Source organism: Zea mays, chromosome 4 (assembly GCF_902167145.1).
Source record: "Zea mays cultivar B73 chromosome 4, Zm-B73-REFERENCE-NAM-5.0, whole genome shotgun sequence".
Taxonomy (NCBI): Eukaryota; Viridiplantae; Streptophyta; class Magnoliopsida; order Poales; family Poaceae; genus Zea; species Zea mays.
Genome location: NC_050099.1, coordinates 218054221 through 218074369, shown reverse-complemented (window position 1 = coordinate 218074369; position 20149 = coordinate 218054221). Strand labels below are relative to the sequence as shown.

The following is a 20149-nucleotide window of genomic DNA, read 5'->3' as shown; positions in this document are numbered from 1 at the left end:
GTGAGCCCTGATCTGTTGCCAGGGGATCGATGGGGACGGTTGATGTGTGTGGGGACGGAGTGCCCCTGCATGTCGTGTGTTTAGGTTTACCTTGCAAGGATAAAAACTCGATTTGAATCGTCTGCTTCTCGCAGCTAATGAGACTGCTTGATCCATTGTACTGCATTGAGTAACAAGTGGAAATATGATGAGTTGATATAAGATGTTGATTGCTAAAAATGTTTGCTACTATGTATGAGTAGATAGTACACATTTAGCCTTAAGAGAGTCACACTTAAACTGACGAAATTAAAACTTGACTTAGAAACTCAGCTATTGCTTTTTGGCAACCAAACCCCACACCCAAATAGCTGCATGTCTAGAGGTAGAGGAGTAGACTCCTCACACCGGGTAAGTCTAGCTGAGTATTAGTATACTCAGCCTTGCTTGTGGCATAATTTTTCAGGTTCTCTGGAGGACATGGTTGCTGGAGTGACTTGGCCGTCCATCTTGCCACCGCGTTGGACTGTCGAGTGGGACCCTACCTCGGCTGAGGAGGAGCATGAGGAGTGATGGGACAGGCTTCCCCATCTCTCCGTTTATTTACCGTTAGTTTTATTCCGCTGCACTTCGAACAATGATGGTTACTTTTGCAAAAACTCCGATGATGATGTAATAATTTAATACTCTTACATGCATGGTTTTATGCTTTATTGTATTTGCTCTGTGACTCACCATCGAGTGAGATTGTGGTACTTGATCCTGTCAGTGGCCGTGTCGGACTAGATCCGAGGGATTGACGGGTTATTCCCATTTAAGTGTGGTCTAGCCTCCAAGGCAGGGCTTAGGCACTTAAGTTGGAATAATTCGGGCAGTTCCACCACAGCTGGTATCGAAGCTTGTACCACCACAGAGGAATCAATAAAATATAAATACCATCCTTTTCCGAAGTAAAATTTGATAGAAACAATGTTGGTAGATATAGGACGAGCAGGATAGACCTAGGACATGAAGCCTTAGGATGATAGAAGGGTAGCTAGGTGGCTAAGTGATTAGGCCCTACAGGCCACTTTAAAGGATGGGGGTTCTTCCTTATTCCCTTTACCTTAATGTGAGGTCATTTAGGACGAGCATGCATGCATTCTTAATTAAGCAAATGGAAAATTTAGTAAGGACTTAAATTATGACCAACTAAGTTCCCCAGTACCATTTTGTTTTAATTGGAGAGAAGCAGAGTTTTATTTTTTTCTTGTTCTTTTTATAATTCTTTTTCTTTTACTTACGCTTAACCGTACATAGATGACTTCCCACGGATCCTCAGACGACGGGAATGCACTGTCCCACACTGACGGGCTTGCACGAGAGGGCTTTCCCCGCATTTTGTGGGAGGTACTTCAGGGGGCCGGATACACGACGCCTCCTCAGTACGCAGTGCAGTAGTTCGAGAAGCACCGAGTGCCCCGCTGTAGGGTGAGGATGACCTTGGAGCCTCATCCCCTACAGCCAGGCTGGCGTTCATTGGACTCTGAGTCTTTTGGATACCGGGCTGAGGACACAATAGAGGCGATTGCTCTGCACGGGTTGACCACTTTTTGCGGATTCCATCCCTTGGAGCTGTCTACCCACCCGATTGGCTTGTTCCCCACGGAAAGGGAGGACGACCCAATGTGGAAGGATCGGGTGGAGCATGCCAAGGATATCTGGGCCATCTACCCAGGACAGACTGCGCACTTGACCGTACGGTGCATGAATGCTCTGTACCATCTGCAAGTGATGCGCGGCGAGGCGATGTCCCATCTGATGGCACTATTAGAGGCGACAAAGATCACTTTGGACAACAGAGAGGAACTTGTGGTTGATTTGTCCACAGAGATGGTGGAAAAGGATTTGCAGGTGGAGCAGCTATCCAATGATATCCAAGAGTTGGAGGAATTAGTGGGGACCAGGGAGAACACCATCGAGGTTCTCGAGGATTAGCTCCTTAACACTCAGCAGCAGCTGGCTGAGGCTAATGAGCACCTGGATATGCATCACCAGGAGATCCAGGACATGGAGGCCAACGAGGACGTCGACATTGAGGGAGGAGAGGAGCCTGCCTCCAGCGTGGACACTGCTGGCTCCGGGAGACCCCCTTCCCCCGAGTCGAGTGTTGCCTCGTTCGCTCACTAGGTGTCAGGGATAGAGTTAGAAGTTGGTGATGGTAGGACTCCTCGCCGCTAGCTTAGCTTTTGCACCCATAGGGTACTAGGCTAGGTAGAGTTGAGTCTTTTTGGGACCATTGATGTAACCATGATAAACTCTTTTGAAAGTTTGGTTGATGGATGATGTCAGTTTTAAATTTGGACGGAAAGTTTATGCTTTTTGGTTTATGTCGGAATCTATCAATTTGCTTTTGGCTCTTTCGCCGCGATTAAACCCTGAACTTGGAGATATGGTGTTAAGTATATATGTGATTTTTCAGATGGCCGGGAGACAGCGTCGTGGCCAGAATGAGCGCGTTCCTCCACCGCCGCCACCGCCCCCACTCTGCAGGAGCTAATGGCTCAGCAGAATGAGATCTTGAGGCAGCTAGCTCAGCGTCAGCTACCACCTTAGCATTATGGTGGTGGGGACCATCAGCGTCACCCCGCGGCAGCTACCTACCAGGAGTTCCTCAGTAACCAGCCTCCATTGTTCACAAGGGCAGAGGACCCACTTGATGCAGATGTGTGGTTGAGAGTAGTGGAATCCAAATTCCCGCTACTCCATGGAGCTTGTTCAGAGGTCACTAAAGTCAGGTTCACCACCCAACAGCTTCGCGGACCCGCAAGGACTTGGTGGGACCATTTCCTTGCCATGCAGCCAGAGGACCGAGAGGTGGAATGGAGAGAGTTCAAGGCAGCTTTTAGGGGACACCACATACCAGCCGGGATTATGGACCGAAAGCTCAACGAGTTTCTGGCACTCACCCAGGGCAACAGGACAGTATTGCAGTATGCTCAGGCTTTTAATGACCTGTGCCAGTATGCTGGATATCATGCAGATACGGACGAGAAGAAGAGAGACAGGTTCAGGAGGGGGCTCAGCACTAAGCTCCGTGACCGTCTCAACACCGTCAGGGCCAACAACTACAATGAGTTGGTCAACATGGCTATCTCCCAGGAGGATTGCATCACAGCCCGACAAGCAGAAAAGAAGAGGAAGACCCCCTGTGGCAGGACCCTCAGCTCAGCCACAGCGCTTCAGGATTGTGTTTGACACTCAGAGCAGGGGACCTCAGCAGCAGCAAGGGAGATGGGTGATCCGACCACAGCAGCAGCAGCAGCAGGCACCCAACCGCACCCAGTTTCCAGCTCAGAGGAGCAATCAGCAGCAGCAGCAGTATCGCCAGGGGAATGACAACAGGTGTTTCACTTGCGGCAACACCGGACACTATGCCAAGAATTGCCCCCGGAACCAGCAGAGGCAGGGGCAGAATGTTAATCAGAACCAAGGCAAGAGGCAGAAGGTGCAAGTGAGGCAAGGCGGGCTAAACTTCACCATCATGGCTGATATTCCAGAGGGAGCACCCGTTATGACTGGTATCTTTACAGTTTTGAATTATCCTGCCATTATTCTTTTTGATTCTAGTGCATCACATAGTTTTATCAGTGCCAAATTTAGTGCCAAGTGCCAATTACCTTTTCACCACACCAATGGGGGTATCACAATTTCAACACCAGGAGGCAGGGTTGCCACTTACCAAATTAACAAGAATGTGCCTATAAAGTTTGGTAGTCTGATAATTAAAACCAACCTCCTCATTTTGGGTTTGGATAGTGTGGATATCATATTGGGAACTGACTGGTTGACCAAACATCAAGCTGTGATTGATATTGCAGCTAGGGCCATTGAGGTGCACTCACCGACTTATGGTGAAACCACACTATATTTTTGCCTGACCAAGGTTGTACCCGTTCTTGTGCCTTCGTTATGATAGAATCCCCAGTGGAAAAGATCCCAGTGGTCTGTGACTACCCGGATGTTTTTCCAAATGAATTGCCAGGGATGCCACCTGACCGAGACATCGAGTTCGCCATTGAATTGCAACCCGGGACTGCTCCTATCTCCAAGAGACCCTATAGGATGCCGCCCGCGGAATTGGCAGAACTGAAAAAGCAATTGCAAGAGTTGTTGGACAAGGGGTTTATTCGCCCAAGTACTTCACCATGGGGATGCCCAGCCTTATTTGTGAAGAAAAAGGATGAGAGTTTGAGAATGTGTGTTGACTACCGCCCTCTCAATGCGGTGACTATCAAGAACAAATACCCACTGCCCCGCATTGATGTTCTGTTCGATCAGTTGGTAGGAGCCAAGGTATTCTCCAAAATAGACCTTCGCTCAGGTTACCATCAGATCAAGATCTGTGCCAGTGATATTCCCAAGACGGCTTTCTCTACCAGATATGGGCTCTATGAATTTTTGGTGATGTCCTTTGGGCTGACCAATGCCCCGGCTTATTTTATGTACTTGATGAACTCAGTATTCATGCCAGAGTTGGACAAATTCGTGGTCGTTTTCATTGATGATATTCTGGTTTATTCCAAGAATGAAGCCAAGCACACCAAACATTTGCATACTGTACTTCAGAGACTGCGTGACCATCAGTTGTATGCTAAATTGTCTAAATGTGAATTCTGGCTGAAGGAGATTAAATTCTTGGGTCACACAATTTCCCAGGATGGGGTATCAGTTGATCCTGAGAAGGTACAAGAGGTAATGGATTGGAAACCCCCGACTACAGTGAGGCAGATTCGGAGTTTTCTGGGATTGGCAGGGTATTATCGACGATTTATTCCGGATTTCTCCAGAATTGCCAAACCAATGACTGAACTGTTAAAGAAGGGAGTCAAGTATGATTGGAGCCAAAAGTGCGAAGATGCCTTTCATGCTTTGAGGCAGCATTTGACAACAGCCCCAGTGCTGGCTCAACCTGATAACACCAAGCCATTTGAAGTTTATTGTGATGCTTCTGGTACGGGATTGGGTTGTGTCTTGATGCAAGATAACAGAGTGATTGCTTATGCTTCCCGAGCACTCAGACCTCATGAGCAGAACTACCCTACACATGATCTAGAGCTGGCAGCTGTGGTTCATGCTCTTAAGATATGGAGACACTACTTGATGGGAGCTCACTGTAACATCTACACCGATCACAAGAGTCTCAAATACATCTTCACTCAGGCAGATCTGAACATGAGGCAGAGGAGATGGTTGGAGTTAATCAAGGACTATGATTTGGAGGTTCATTACCATCCGGGCAAGGCCAATGTTGTGGCAGATGCCTTGAGCAGAAAGGCCCAGTGCAATTGTATGAGCATGGATGCAAGAGTTACCACTCTGTGCGATGAATTGTGCAAGCTGAACCTGGAAGTTGTTTCTTCGGGTGACATAGGCTACATCTCGGTAGAGCCCACATTGCAAGAGCAAATAGTCAGGGCACAGATTGAGGATAAGGGTGTTCAGCTTATCAAGGAAATGATCAAGCAGAAGGCAGAGAAATACAAGTGCTTCCGTCAGGACAGCAAGGGAATTCTATGGTTTGGAGATCGAATGGTTGTTCCCAAGGACCCTGAGCTCAGAAAGAAGATATTGGATGAAGCTCACCTTTCCAAATTCTCCATGCACCCTGGTAGCAACAAAATGTATCATGATCTCAGATCTTTATATTGGTGGACCAGAATGAAGAGGGAAATTGCCAAGTATATATCCGAGTGTGACACCTGCCAGAGAATCAAAGCCAGTCATTTGAAGGCAGCAGGCCCTTTGCAACCCCTTCCCATACCATCTTGGAAATGGGAGGACATTTGCATGGACTTTATCGTAGGATTGCCCAATACCTCCAGGCACCATGATTCCATTTGGGTTATTGTGGACAGATTGACCAAGACTGCTCATTTCTTGCCAGTGCATACCACCCACAAGACAGAGAAGTATGCGGAAATTTATGTTGGTCAAATAGTTCGATTGCATGGTATTCCAAAGACCATTATATCTGACAGAGGAGCACTGTTTGTGGCACGCTTTTGGGAGCAGCTCCAAGAATCACTTGGGACCCATGTCATACGAAGCTCAGCATACCATCCCCAAACAGATGGCTAGACAGAAAGGGTAAACCAGATTTTGGAAGATATGTTAAGGGCATGTGCACTACACTACGGAAAGGATTGGGACAAGTGTCTTTCCTTGGCAGAGTTTTCTTACAATAACAGCTATCAGTCCAGTCTAAAGATGGCACCTTTTGAAGCTTTGTATGGGAGAAGATGTAGAACCCCGCTGAATTGGTCTCAAGCAGGAGAAAGGGAAATATTTGGGCCAGATTTGGTACTTGAGGCAGAGGAAAAGGTCAAGGTAATTACAAAGAACCTAGAAGCTGCTCAGGCCAGGCAAAAGAGCTATCATGACAAGAGGCGGAAGCCTCTACAGTTTGAAGTGGGAGATCATGTTTATCTTAAGGTATCACACACCAAGGGTGTCCAGCGATTCAGAATTAAGGGCAAGTTAGCTCCTCGCTACATTGGACCCTACGAGATAAAAGCAAGTTGTGGACCCGTAGCCTATCAATTGGAATTGCCACCTCACATGTCAGCAGTTCACAATGTGTTCCATGTATCTCAGCTGCGGAAATGTGTTCGCCTACCCACTGAAGTGCTACCGGAACCAGACATTGAGATAGAACCAGACTTGTCCTATCAAGAGCACCCCGTCAAGGTATTGGATCAGAAGGAGAGATCAACGCGGGCAAGGTAAATTAGAATGTATAAAGTTCTGTGGAGCCACCATTCAGCAGAAGAAGCTACATGGGAGACGGAGGATTTTCTACGCTCTCGCTTCCCCGACTTTCTACCCAAAGGAGTCGGTATGTAGCCCAAAACCCCACCCCCACCTGCCCTTTGAATACAATTATAAGAAAAACTTAGATAACAAGGATAGTCTAAGTTGTGATTTTAACTTAAAAAGGGCTTCCTTCTGAAGTTGCAAAGAGAATGACATTCGAAGAGCAGTTAACAAGAGAAAATCGAGTATAAGGAAGAGTAGCACACCATCGTGCCTTAGTAGCACCCCTCTAGAGGACTCTGCCTAAAATCTCGGGACGAGATTCCTTTAAGGGGGGAGGGCTGTAACACCTCAGGTGTTACCATGGCTAGAGCACACCTTGGTACTAAGGACTATGATCACATGTGGTAGAAACTCAAGGAGAACATAAGCACCTTGGAGACCATGTGTTAATCAAGATTTGTTAATGACCTAAGAGCATCACTCAAGATTTTGTGCACTTACTACCTTGGGCAAGAGGAGGGAAAACCCTAGACCCCTCTTGAACCCTATCTTCCAAAGCCATGGTTGAAAGGGGAAGAGAATAAGCAATTGTGCAAACCATGAGTTAATCTTTAACCAAACTTTAAGTAACCTTATAACCAGCAATTGTGGGAAGGAAATATTGCAACAAGACCCCTGGAGAAACCACAAATCCATTCCCTAAGTAGAGAGAGAGCTAGAGCTCTCTAATTCTCTCTAAGTCAAAAACTACACCTACACTAAAGATCAACCGTGTTCACCTTGAAGATGGCACCAAAACCACCTATGTTCTATACCAAAAATGTGGCATACCACCTAGGGCACCCACTGGAAAAAGCTGAGCCCGAGACCTTGACGTTTGACATGCCTTGGCATGGTTTTTGTCGTGAGGTGGGCAGAGTGACATACCTAATTTGGCGACCGAAGATCTCCCTACCTAGGCCATATCTGCCATGGCAACTCACGGATGAGAGATAGCCCTAGGTGCCAGGAAAAGAGTCGCGCCGGATTTTTGCCAAGATTCGCACGTTTGCGACTTGGGCAAGCTGTGGAACACGGGCAGAAGAAAAGCTCCACGTGTTCGACGCGCTCTGTGCACGCCAGAGCACGCTCGCGTGCGCCCCCCGTTGCGCCAACGGCCAGCCGACGCCATGACCCGCGCCCGCGCCTATAAAGCCCACTCAGGCGTCGACCACACTCTTCCGCGCATGCTCAAACCTCACCGGAGCTCAACTCACCATTGTTTGCCCGTGCACGGCGTGTCCGCGGCCACCCGAGCCCCTGCCGCCGTAGATCGGCCAGCCCAGCCCTTCCCAACCCCGTCCAACCCTCAGAGATGAGTGAGCACACCTCGGTGAAGCTCCCCGAGCGAGGAATCGAAGTATGCTTCGCCGGAGAAGCCAGTCCACGGTCGCCGGAGTTCGCAACCCCGCCGGAGTGCGTGGACCGGGTAATCCACTGAACCATTTTCCGATTCCTTGTGCACACAGTCTTTACGTCACCCCGTGAAGCTCACCGTGCCATTGGATTGAACCAGATCGCCTTGTTTTGGCCCGCACACCCGCCGCCGACGAGGACCCCCGCCTGCGCACGTGGACCGAGCGATTCCGGCCATCCCCGTCGTCGAGCTGTACATCGCTGTGACCGCCAGAGCCTCCCCGAGCCAACCCCGCCCCTCGCCGGACCTATCTCGCCGCCGGTAAGCTGCGCCACCCTTTTCTTTCTTGCGGATACTGTTTAAACCTAGGGAAGGACCGTGGGGGAGAAGGAAAGAAGTTTGGTGGGTTTTTGTGAAATGTCAGAGACTCAAATGAATAGTAGCGCGGGGGTATAACTGAGAGAGTTAGTTTGGAAATAACCCAGGGTCCTCGGTGTAAACTGCTTTTCCAGAAAACCTTTATTAAATCTGATTTTAAATTTGAACAGAAACTTTAATAATTCATAACTTCTGTTTAGTTCATCCAAATTTGGTCAAACAAATTTTGTCAGACTTTAAATAATGTAAACTGCTTAGGAAAAATATAAAACTCTTAAGTACTACAGAAAACTATAAGGTTCTGATTTAATTATTGTTTTGGCCAAAAGCTAAATAATAGGGCTAAAAATAGTTGCATTATTTAACTAGGGTTAGAAAAATTTGGAGAAGTTTAAATCCACCTACTGACATGTTTAAAAATGCTAAACCTCTCTGTCCAACCCATTAAGCCAATTTTTGCCAATCATTTTACAATATGCTTAAGGTTAAGAAAAATAGAAAAGATTACTTAAATAATGAACCAGAGGGCACCCCTATTTTCGTTAGAATAATCGTTCAATGTGGTTCCCTAGAAAAATCTATTATACCCTGGTTTAGTATGAAATAAGTAGGATCCCTTTTATTTTAAGAAAACAAGGAAAACTTAGAAAAACCCTACAAAAATAACCCCAAGGTGAAAGCACCCCAACCCTTGGGATAATTAATGTTTTGTTATTAAGAACTTAGGAAAAATATGAAATCTGCTGTTTGATATTTTTCAAATAATAATGTAGTAGAAAGTGCCTTTTTGGCATTTAACTTTAGAAAATCATAACTAAATGACCACCCCTTAGCTTTCTGTGATTTTTGGCACAGAAGCCTATTATTACTGTTAAATGCCAACAAAAATAACCCTTATGGCACAACTCACATCTAATTAAGAGATGTAGTGCAAAGTGGCCCATTTTACACAACTTTTGTTATTTTTGTCTAAAGCATAGTCTTTTTATTTTAAACCTCAAATTCCTAGAACAGACTATAATGACCAATGGCAAACCACTGTAATTTTTACAGAATTTTTGTAAAATATTAAACCACTGTCGTAGTTCAAACCTACACTAGAAACCATAAATAGAAAATAAAGAAAGGGAAGTATGAATAATAGAAAATTAGTGTCATCCTAAAACTCTTTATAACTTGTCCACTGAAATATATAAAGGCAATACCAATTACCTATGCCTATCCCTAGCAAAACCTAAACCTAGAAGTGATAAGCATAAACCATTAAAAAGCCACGAATGACCCGGAAACCCTAAGTTACTCATTAACTTAGTTTTTCTTCTCTTAACATAATGTTATTAAATCCTGCATAATCATGACATACATGTTCATTGCATTCCGATAGACTGTAACCTTGCTGACGGAGAGTACGTCCTCGTGCCGGAGCAAGGAGCTGCTCAGGAGGTAGCCCCGGATCCAGCACCCGAGCCTGCACTAGAGGATCTGCCTGCCACAACCTTGGAAGGCAAGCCCCGGTTTATGCATAACCTGTTATTTATGCTATTTTACTATACTTAATGATTGTAGGATTGAATGTGCACTTAGGTGTAGGAGTTGTTTGGAACCCTAGTTGTATGATCTCAGGAATCCTTTTGAGATGGATACTAGTATGCTAGGTCGAGTAGTTGCTTTATTTAATTAGGATCTCGGCAGAAGACGAGTGATTTTTCTAGCACTCGCGCGAGATCAGGAAATTGGTTGTACCCACTTTCATACTATCATGATACAAGTTTGTGGACAACAATCCATGGGGATTGGTTGTCTAGGAGATGGGAAAATGGAATAAGGATTAACGTGCGGATACCTGTGTCAAGCGTTTGAACGTACTAAACACATACTGAGAAATATGGTAAATCGGTAAGCCTAGTACTTGAGTGAAACTGCCCGCAGACATATCCCCTCACGCGACCTGAGACGTGGTCTCCCATTCCGGTTATGGTGGGTACAAGTGCGGTCACTGCACGACGGCAGTCGGGGTCAGTGAGGCATTGTACGCCAAGGCGGTGAGCCCTGATCTGTTGCCAGGGGATCGATGGGGACGGTTGATGTGTGTGGGGACGGAGTGCCCCTGCATGTCGTGTGTTTAGGTTTACCTTGCAAGGATAAAAACTCGATTCGAATCGTCTGCTTCTCGCAGCTAATGAGACTGCTTGATCCATTGTACTGCATTGAGTAACAAGTGGAAATATGATGAGTTGATATAAGATGTTGATTGCTAAAAATGTTTGCTACTATGTATGAGTAGATAGTACACATTTAGCCTTAAGAGAGTCACACTTAAACTGACAAAGTTAAAACTTGACTTAGAAACTCAGCTAGTGCTTTTTGGCAACCAAACCCCACAGCCAAACAACTTCATGTCTAGAGGTAGAGGAGTAGACTCCTCACACCGGGTAAGTCTAGCTGAGTATTAGTATACTCAGCCTTGCTTGTGGCATAATTTTTCAGATTCTCTGGAGGACATGGTTGCTGGAGTGACTTGGCCGTCCATCTTGCCACCGGGTTGGACTGTCGAGTGGGACCCTACCTCAGCTGAGGAGGAGCATGAGGAGTGATGGGACAGGCTTCCCCATCTCTCCGTTTATTTACCGTTAGTTTTATTACACTGCACTTCGAACAATGATGGTTACTTTTGCAAAAACTTCGATGATGATGTAATAATTTAATACTCTTACATGCATGGTTTTATGCTTTATTGTATTTGCTCTGTGACTCACCATCGAGTGAGATTGTGGTACTTGATCCTGTCAGTGGCCGTGTCGGACTAGATCCGAGGGATTGACGGGTTATTCCCATTTAAGTGTGGTCTAGCCTCCAAGGCAGGGCTTAGGCACTTAAGTTGGAATAATTCAGGCAGTTCCGCCACATAGCCGGAGAGTTCGGCTGCCCATTTGGCAATCCGGACTAATGCCTCTGGGTTTCTAAACAATTCGCCGAGTCCCCTATCTGAGGTGACCCGGACCTTGAATGCTTCAAAATAATGGCGCAATTTGCGCGAGGCCATAACAACTGCATAGGCGATTTTTTCCAGTTCTGTCATATTGCATTTTTATGTTGTGAGTACTTCGGAGACGTAATAATCTGGACATTGCCTGATCGTGCCCCCTTTGTTCTGCTCTTGAACCAGTGCTGCGCTGACCGCATGCGACAAAGCCGTGACGTACAGCAACAGGGGTAGCGAGGGGTCGGGGCTTGTAAGAATCGCCAATTCTGATAGGTACTGCTTCAATGAAGCGAAGGCCGCCGCCTGCTCTGGTCCCCATGCGAAGTCTTTTGCGCTGCGGAGTGTTTTGAGGAAAGGGAGGCTTCGCTCTGCGGATTTGGAGATGAATCTGTTGAGGGCGGCCAATCTGCCTGTCAGTCGTTGGACGTCTCTGGCTGACTGCGGGGGCGACATGTTGATGATGGCCTGGATTTTGGTTGGATTGGCTTCAATCCCCCGGTGCGACACCAGGTAGCCCAATATTTTTCCCTGGCGAACGCCGAAGACGCACTTTTCGGGGTTCAGGCGAAGTCGTGCGTCCCGCATGTTCGCAAACGTTTCGACGAGGTCAGCCAGATGGTCTTCCTTGCTTCTGCTAGCGACGACGATGTCGTCCACATACGTGAATATGTTTCTGCCGACTTGGCTCTCGAGCACCGTTTTGGTGAGCCGAAAGAAAGTGGACCCGGCGTTCTTAAGTCCCTTAGCATTCTGATGAAGAAATATGTGCCGAAGGGTGTTATGAAACTGGTGCTTGCCTTGTCTTCCTCCTTCATACATATTTGATGGTAGCCGGAGAAGCAATCAAGGATTGACATGACTTCGCACCCGGCCGCGCTATCGACGATTTTGTCGATCCGAGGCAGCGGGAAGTTGTCCTTGGGGTAGGCCTTGTTAAGACTGGTGAAATCGATGCACATCCACCATTTGTCGCTCTTCTTCTGCACCATCACTACGTTGGCGAGCCATGTAGGGTAGGCAATTGGCTCGATAAATTTGGCCTCAAGCAGGCGATGTACCTCGGCCTTGGCGGCTTCTGTCTTCCCATCAGACATCTTGCGCAGCCCCTGTTTCTTCGGCCTCACCGAAGGGTCGATTTCCAAGCTATGCTCGATGATGAAGCGACTAACTCCGACTAGGTCGAGGGCGGACTAGGAGAAGACGTTTTTATTCTTGGACAGACAGCAGAGGAATCTCTCCTTGTCATGCGAAGTGAGGTCTTCGCTGATGGTGACCATCTGCTCGGGCGTTGCCTGGTCGAGGGGGACAGTCTTGGTCCCGTCTTTGCTCTGCAGCTGTGCTTTGTCATGTTCTTTAGCGGTTGGGCTGGCAGACTCGGGGACCTCGCGCTGGGCCGTGAGGCAGTGTATGTTCCTTTGTCTGGGAACGAAGTCTCTTTCTATGTTACGCGCAGCCTGCTGGTTGCCGTAGACTGTGATGGCGCCTTGCGGACCTGGGATCTTCATGCACAGGTAAAGTCCGTGAATGGCTGCCTCAAACTTGTTGATGGAGCCCCGACCCATTATGGCGTTGTACGGGTACACCATGTCGACGATGTCGAACGTGACTTGCTCACTTCGTGCATTGGGTGCTACACCGAAGGAGAGAGGTAACTGTATTTTGCCGACAGGAAAGGTGCCCTTGCCGCCGAAGCCATACAGTGGGTTGTCCGAAGGCTTGAGCAGGCTGTGGCTTATGCCCATGCGGTCGAAGGCATGGAGGAAAATGATATCCGCCTAGCTACCATTGTCGACTAAGACTTTGTGCAGGTCCCAGCCTGCCACGCTGCAGTTGATAACCATGGCGTCGATGTGGGGTGCGCTGCGCAGATCGACGTCTCGGGCGTCGAAGGTCAATGGCACATGGGACCACTTCGTCTGCATGACTGGATCGGTGATGGCGACTTGGTTGATGTTGCGGTAATGGTCCCTCTTCTGTCGCTTCGTGTCGAAGTCGACGCTGGACCCCCCAGTGATCATGTGGATGACTCTGCGATACGGCTGATCGGCGAAGTCTTCTTGCTTTGGGGCTTGGGGTGGTTGGGTGGTGGATGTTTTGCTATTGCGGGTGTGGAGGTGGGGGTGGGGGAGGTACGATTTGTACCTCCTGGTGGTGTTGGTATGCGTGGTGCGGTGGATGCGGAGCGGGGCCGTGGATGTATGGCTGAGGGGGTTGTTGATATGTGTGCGCGACAACTCTAGGGTTGTCGGCTGGTTGCGCCCGTGCCATCCTGTCTCTAGTGGCCTTCGTCTCTGGGCAATCTCTTGTAGGGTGCATGCAGTCTTCGCCGTGGAACAAGCAGTAAAATCTGCACGGCTGCTGCGCACGTCCTCGGCCCCGACCACGAGTTCCGTTTCCGCGGCCTTGGGGGATACTCCTGGCGGCGAGGGGCCTCGCCAGCGGGGTGCTGGTTGGCGATGTTGTGTACCTGCTGCTGATTGCGGCCGTCCCGACCGGAGTCTGCTTGCGAAGGCCTGGTCCATGTACGGCTGGACTGTGGAGGGTCTTTAGGTTTCCTCTGGGACTCGACTTTGCGCTGGTGGAGCTCTTCGGATCTGGCGTATTTTTCAAATAGCTGATACAGCTCCTGGAGGTTCCTGGGCAGATCTCTGATGCAGTGGCTGTAAAGGACGCCGGCCCGAAGGCCACTGATGGCGTAGTGGATGGCGATTTGGTCATCAACCGAAGGCAGTTGTGACTTGAGGGTCAGGAACTTGCGGTAGTACTCCCGCAGGGTCTCTCTTTCCAGCTGCTTGCAGAGTGAAAGTTCAGCCAAGGCGTCGGTGTCTGGGTGGTACCCTTGGAAGTTGAGCAGGAATTTGTCCCGGAGACTTCTCCAGGAGTCGATGGACAGCGGGAACAACTTGGTGTACCAGGTGAGGGTCGGGCCTTCGAGGGCGATGATGAATGACTTGGCCATCGTGGCGTCGTCCCCTCCGGATGATGCAACGGCGACCTGATAGCTTATGATGTACTATGCTGGGTCAGTGCTGCCGTTGTACTTGGGATAGGTCCCTGCCCTGAAGTTGGCGGGCCATGGTGATACTTGCAGGTGGGGCGCCAGGGGACTCCGCTCGTCAAGGTAGTTGACACCTTGGAATGCTGCGGCATGCGGAATGGCGTGTCCGCGCTGAGGGATGACCAGGTCTTCAATTTGCGCGTGCTGTTGGAGGGGTGGGCCATGTTGCAGACCGAGTTGGCCTTCGCGCTGCATGAGCGCGATCTCTTGCTCAAGCTCCTGAGCCTTTTGCTCTTCGTCGCGTATCATCTGGCGCACCTTGGCTTGCGCAGACACACGTTGGCGTTTGGCCTCGAGGATCTCCTTTTGCTTCTGGAGGTTGCGGTTCTTGATGCACAAGGCGCGCAGCTGTAGTTGTTCCTCTGCGGAAACGCCGATGACTTCGCCGTCCTCGGTGGCGTCCACACCCTCTGGCGCAGCGAAGCCTAGGGGAGGTTGCGGTTGTCCTCCGGAGCTGCAGGTGCGGAGACTGCCTTTGGGTGTGGGTTGTTCATTGCGCTGCCTCTTGCTGAGTGTGTCATCTTCGCAGGCTTCTTGGTGGTGGTGTCGACAAGGGCCTTGCCCTTTTTCTCGGCCAGTAGTGCTGCCTTCGCAGCTTCGTCAATGGATGGGGCTGCCTTCGAGCTAGCTCTCTTGGGTGCCATCGCGGGTGGTTTTTCTTAGCACGAACGGTGGGCGCCAAATGTTGGAACTTGCTCTCCCGTGCAAGGTGATCCAACGGGGGAGTAAAAGTAATGCAGACAAGGTTTTAGCTCAGGATGGCAATTGCTCTGTTCATCCAGCCTCTCAAGGGCACTGTGCGGGGGTATTTATAGGTGTCTGAGTGCCCAGCGTCAAGGATTAAGGACGCATGTGCCCTCAGGCGCCTAGGTCATCCCCGGAATATTCCTATTAAAGCAGGGTTACCGACCGTAATAACAGAGAAACCTTTACAAATTAGGCTCGTAATGCGCAGCGGCCGCGCGGGGCCTATTACGATGGGCCAGATTGCACGTGGGCCCTCGTGTTGGGCGACGCCGCGGGATGGGGAGACCTCGCCATAGGTCTTCGTCCTTCGGCGTGTCGGACGAAGGGTGGAGACTGCCAGTCGTCTTGTCTCCGTTGGTGCAGCGAGACTGGCGAAGGCATCAAGCGAAGGGTAGCGTCTTCGCCTTCGCCCCAACAGTCACCATGTATACATACGTAGACATACATAGAGCACGTACAATCTCCATACACATGCTTTTGTTTCTTCTTTTTAGGTAGCTAGGCATGTACGTTTTGTTCGATGATGCTTACATCCATTATTGATACATACATTAAATACATACATTATTGATACTTGTTGGCAATTACAACAGTCTCAGAAGGCAGAAAACAAAGGATACTACGTGATTGATGGAGGCAGCCAAGCTTGGTATAACAACCCAAACATGATCCGATCTAGTTGGCTACCCCGCTTTAGATGCGGTTAATATTATCTGTAAAACTCGGCCAGATATAACAAAAGTTCGAGTACTTCCTCCCGATGAGGCCCCATCACCACTCCAACAAGGCTCAGTACGTGTTTGTATCTACAACGACGTCGTCAACGGCTAGGTTGTTGTGATTATTAACCCAACACCATATATTGAATAGATCGTGCCGCAATGCCTTGCCTTATATTTTATTATGCCCTGATATATTAGGAGCAAATTTAAATTGAATAATGCGAGCGAGTGTGATATCTAAGGTTCCCTTCATGCCCGATTTCAAATATGTATGTGTGTGTGATGGCTCTACTTGTACTTCATTGATTGTGCTAATCAATATATTCAAATATAAATAATCAGATAGGTCTCTTGTTTATTATCGAGCGTCCAACAATGTGGTTATATATGGTCCTTGTAAGGGCAAATGATTTTCATCCTTGGATGGAAGTACAAAAATTTATTGAAAATTTTTACCTCTAGTTTTCGCAAAAGCAGTTCAATGTATTAATGATGATACATGTATACGTACATGCTAGTTCAGTGTATTAATTTATACTAACACGTACACGTACACGTGACTTGGACAATATTTAGGGTTTATAAATACTAGTTCAGTATATTTATAAATTAATACACTTCACAGCGGGTCCCTCCGGGGACGACGAAATTAGTACACGTGACTTGGACAGTATTCAGTGTATTAATTTATTATTACGTCCGCTTAATTTATTATTACGTCCGCTGTAACAAAGGGTGAAGAAAGAAGAAACAAAGGGTGAAGAAGAGCGTGCATGTTTGAAGTCTACGCGTAATGCAAGCAGAGCACGCATAGACATACATAGTCACCCGTGTGTATATATATACACACATAGACATACATAGATCACGTACCATCTCACCATTCACAAAATATGTAAATTTGATTCAAAATAATAGTGAAAAATGATAGTGCGATGGGTATTGGTATAGGGTTTAGAGAGTTGTTGCTATAATTTAAAAAATGTATTGGTAAATTTGGTGTTGGTACAAACCTTTTCTATATTAGTGTAGAACAATTTCTTATAACACCCTACTTTTGTAATGTGCAAGGTCACTGGTAAACATACAAACACATACCAAGAATTTGAGGCTCAACCACGAAACTGCTATGAGTATCGTACCGCATGGGCGTCCCCCACATATTGGACACGTGTTCCGCCAGTCCTAGACTGTGTCGGCAACACAACCCGCTACACCACGTCCTAGCGCGAGTGCGTGTCCCAGGTGTCAGCCACCACGGCTGGTCACCCTGCGACTCCGGTCCCTAAGTCAAGTCACATCACTCGTCTTTCACCACTCCCGGTACATCGGCACGAACCCACATGACCTTTACCTTCGTCGTCGACCACCGTCCCTGTGCTCCACACCTACACACCGTAATGCGACCGACATCGTTGCAGATACATAATCTCATAGTCTGGTCGGTACACGGACTACCCCAGAGTGCTACCCGTTGGCAATCACTAATAATCAACCCAAATCAAAAGGGACATGTCAACATTGTGTTTGCAGAAATGGTGTTACAAATATTGCCAAATGAATAATACCATGGTACCGAAAGACGGAGAGTCTACAAAAATCCTAAGTGCCGTCGCTAAAGGCTTTAGCGACCGACATCTTTTTAGTGACCGACCCTCCGTTGCTAATATTGTATATTTAGCGACCAACCGTGGGTTGTTGTATTATAGATTTAGCAACCAATCGTGAGTCGTTATACTATACATTTAGCAACCAACAGAAAGTTGCCCCTAATTATAGTCGTTAATAATGATAATATACCATTAATTAGCTTTCAACAACTGTTATATATACAAAAGCATCACAAATCACCAATTTTTATACACATAATCACATAGATATACAAATTTAATTAGTATTGCACAATGATAGATCCACATCACATAAACCATCAACAAGCACCACAACAAAATCATTCACAAAACCTACACATGTTATTATGTTTTGCACATATTTGCAAACACTTTACAAAATCATTCACAAAAGTACTAACACTTCAAGTGATTCGCAAAAGCCTTCATTGAGCAACTCAACATGATTTTCCATAGATCTTTCTCTGCAGCTTTTGCCACTTCATTGAGCAACTCAACAGGATTTTCTAGATAACTTACGTATTCAGAAGAGAGACGTGGAGAAATGTTTATATCCAGCTGCTCAAAGAAAAGATTCACTCAAACAATGCTCATACAAAATTGCAAAATATCACTATTTAGTGCTCGCATCAGAAAGCTTGCAAGTCAAATTGAGAAGAATTTCCAGGTTCACCTGAACATCTTTGTATGGTACTGGGACTAGGCAAAACTGATCAACCTGAAAGAGTTGAAGCAATCCTGTCAGAATTATCATGGGCAATAGCATGTCATGTAGAACTTATAGCTAGAACTTAGCTAAGAAATTACTTGATTGCTTTTATAAAGGAAAGCAATCATCCCCAATAGTTGTAGTGTTGGAAATCGAAATAGCAAAATACAAATGTTCTTAACTATATTTTCAGTAATCTGAAGGACTAGCCAAACAGCTTTAATTTAGCCAAAAAGTGTGATGAAGACTTACAAATTAAGATGCCTATTGACATCGAACATGACTATTAGTAAATCATATAGGTTAATTGAGCTCCAGGCACTCTCCACACGAACTGTGACGTCCCTATAAGGAAATCCATGGTGCCCTAACATGAGCCCTAGTTATGTTTAAAAAAATCAAGGAAAGTATATATATGGTTAAGTCAAAAGTTGAAAATGTGGTTTCATTTCCTAGTCGGCTGCCAGCAGAAGAATAAATGAACCTGATAATATGACATACAATCTATGTGTTCCCTTTTGTTAGCACCCCCAAAATTTCGTGAGTCGTAGTATTTGTCTTGCGGGAAACTGCAGCCACTTTTGTCCCAACCTGATAGATCCAAAGATAAAAGGGTCATAAGGTATCATTTCAATCAGCTAATTACTTTACTGAACTATAAAGTTTTTATCAGGAAAGGCATTACGAGTATCAACAATACCATCCATTATTAGTTTATTACTGGTTGGTGAAATAATCCAATTAAATGCAGAGACTGCTATAAGTCATACACATATATCCTAAAGGGGTGGAAGCACAAAAGGATAATGTATTGAACTGTGTATGAGCTGAACAACATAACAGGAAACGTCGGTCTGAGTAATAGCCAATTTCGAATAGAAGTCGGGAACTAATACCATCATTATCTGAAACCCACACTAACAGAAGCGTTGCAAAATTGATAATGCCATGATCCATGCGACTAGTAGAAATGACCGCTAACAGATACAAGGTACATGATGCCACATTTGTCAATGAAAAGTTAGAGGTGTGATTGTGTGAAACAAAATATGTTTTAGAAGCCGTTCGTACCATGGTATTTGTGAGCGAGGACTTGCCGGCGTTGCGCGCGCCGTGTCACCAGCAGCAGCATTTGAGGCAAGTTCTGCTTCAGCCATAACAGAATCGCTGTTTGAGCTTGAGGCATTGGCAGAGCCACGTTGGGGCCAGCGAAGCTGTGCACTTTGATGTCAGGAGTTGGGATGGAGGGGCAGAGGGAGGAGCCGAGGTTGGTCGGGTCGTTGGCACAGGAGGCGAGCGGGGCGATGGCGAAGAGGAGACGGCGACGACGTGGGCTTGTGGAGGTGAGGAGGCCGGCGACCAAGTGTGGAGGCGCAAAGCCGCTGCGCCAAATCACCGAGAGCAGCAGATCCGGAGGGAGCATGGGAGCAGGCGAGTAGCCAACGACGCATGGCAGATGACCGGAGCCCGGAGCGAGCAGCATACTGCGCGGGGCTGGAGGCAGGGCGAGGGCGCGATACGGCTAGGGTTGAGGGCGGAGGCGACATGGTGGCGCCGTCAAGAGAAGGGGATAAGAGGAGGTAGGGTTTGCTAGTTTTTAATAGAAGTGATTTCGATTTGGACGAGTTGCTGAGTTGGTCCTGTTCGGGCCTAATTTATTTAGCCACCAACAGTCACATGTCAATCAATAGCGACCAACCGTCGGATGTCCACCTGCCTCTATAGCGACCAACCTTGAGTAGTTAAAT

At 47.3% G+C, this 20149-nt stretch overlaps 1 long non-coding RNA gene and 1 pseudogene across 1 annotated transcript; one reads left to right on the top strand and one right to left on the bottom strand.

Annotated features, from left to right (window-relative positions):
- Positions 1–15969: 15969 nt before the first annotated feature.
- On the top strand, positions 15970–16209 carry LOC118477086 (uncharacterized; annotated as a pseudogene).
- Positions 16210–18206: 1997 nt separating this feature from the next.
- On the bottom strand, positions 18207–20012 carry LOC103654605 (uncharacterized). Its single transcript, XR_002268886.1, has 4 exons — positions 19473–20012; positions 18654–18992; positions 18366–18410; positions 18207–18250 (listed from the first exon to the last, which is right to left on the bottom strand). It is a non-coding gene; the product is annotated as an uncharacterized lncRNA (long non-coding RNA).
- Between the last annotated feature and the right edge of the window lie 137 nt (positions 20013–20149).